We start from the raw sequence: 2,107 nt of genomic DNA, 5'->3' as shown, positions 1-2,107 counted from the left end.
TTAAAGGAAGTGAAAAAATCACTCAAAAACTAGAAAATGTTAAGGAAAGTACCCATAATATAGAATTAATTATATTTTCAATAGATAAATTAAAAATAATTCAAGAACAATTAGACATATTATATAGTGAAGACCCTTTAAAAGGATGGGAAAAACATAAAACAAAGGTAAAAATTGAGTTAATTGATGAAAATAGTATAATAACTCAGAAACCATTAAAATATAATTTTGATGATTTAGCAGAATTCAAAATGCATATTAAAGAGTTACTAGAAAATAAATACATCCAAGAAAGCAATAGTAAGCATAATAGTCCGGCATTTATAGTAAACAAACATAGTGAACAAAAAAGAGGGAAAAGCCGTATGGTAATTGACTATAGAAATCTAAATGCAAAAACAAAAACATATAATTATCCTATACCAAACAAAGTATTAAAAGTAAGACAAATACAAGGATATAATTATTTTAGTAAATTTGATTGCAAATCAGGATTTTATCATCTAAAGTTAGAAGAAGAATCTAAAAAATTAACAGCTTTCACAGTACCACAAGGATTCTACGAATGGAACGTATTACCTTTTGGATATAAAAATGCACCAGGAAGATACCAACATTTTATGGATAATTATTTTAACCAATTAGAAAATTGTATAGTATACATAGATGACATATTATTATATTCCCGTACACAAGAAGAACATATAAGATTATTAGAAAAATTTATACATATAGTGACATACTCAGGAATAAGTTTAAGTAAGAAAAAGGCAGAAATAATGAAAACCCAAATAGAATTTCTAGGAATACAAATAGATAAGAATGGTATAAAAATGCAAAACCACATAGTACAAAAAATAATAAATTCTGAAGAACAAATAGATACGAAAAAGAAATTACAATCATTTTTAGGATTAGTAAACCAGGTAAGAGAATATATACCAATTTGGCAGAAAATCTAAAACCTTTGCATAAAAAACTAAAGAAAGATGTAGAATGTTATTTTGACAAAAAAGATCAAGAACATATTCAAAAAATAAAACTATTATGTAAGAATTTTACCCAAATTATATTTTCCAGATGAAAATAAAATATTTACATATATAGTAGAATCAGATGCAAGTGAAATAAGTTATGGAGGAGTATTAAAAATACAAATATGATAAAGAAAAATAGAGCATCAATTGTAGATATTACTCAGGAACATTTACAAATCCCGAAATAAAATAGGAAATAAATAAAAAAGAATTATATGCCCTATATAAATGCTTATTAGCTTTTGAACCATACATCGTCTATAACAAGTTCATTGTAAGGACAGCTAATACGCAGGTAAAAATGGTGGATCACACGGAAGATACAGGACTCAGTAACAACAAAAAGAAATACGAAGACTAGTATTAAACATACAGAATTTACATTTACAATAGAAGTCATATGTACTAACAAAAATAGTCATTGCAGATTACATTTCAAGACAAAGCTACACAGACGGATCTAGATAAAGAAAATGCTATTGAAAAGATACTCAATACTATGACACTACTTTGTACAAAAGTAGATAGCTTAGATAAAGAGCTACAACAAATGAAAAGTCAGCAGCATGACTATAAACATGCGGACCTAGGTCGACAGGAAGACTTGAAAAATCCGAAGCTAGAAGGTGGCGATGGGAAACACCGAAAAACCCAAACTAATAGTTTGTTACATGCAGCTACAGCAGGTACCTCTGCAACAAAGGAGGAAAAAAAACTAGATATATCAATACAAACATGAACAAAATATTTGAAAAAACATTTATACCAAAAACCCAACAAAACCCAGTATTCATACCACCTCAGTTAAATACTTATAAAGAAAGTCTAGGACAAAATGAAAAGACATACAACCATATAACCTGAGCCTATATAGAAAATATTCACAAAATACAAACCTTTTTAAACAAAAACCCCAGATCTAAAACTACCCAAAATCCACACGAAGATTATATTACCCAAACCCTACAAGGATATAATAAACTAATTGCCTTACCAAAGACAAATGCAAATCTAGTAGCAACTTGTTACAACTATGGATTACTAAACACAGTATATACCCAAACAGGAGA

Source organism: Solanum tuberosum, unplaced genomic scaffold (assembly GCF_000226075.1).
Source record: "Solanum tuberosum cultivar DM 1-3 516 R44 unplaced genomic scaffold, SolTub_3.0 scf00016, whole genome shotgun sequence".
NCBI lineage: Eukaryota > Viridiplantae > Streptophyta > Magnoliopsida > Solanales > Solanaceae > Solanum > Solanum tuberosum.
This window is presented reverse-complemented; position numbering follows the sequence as displayed.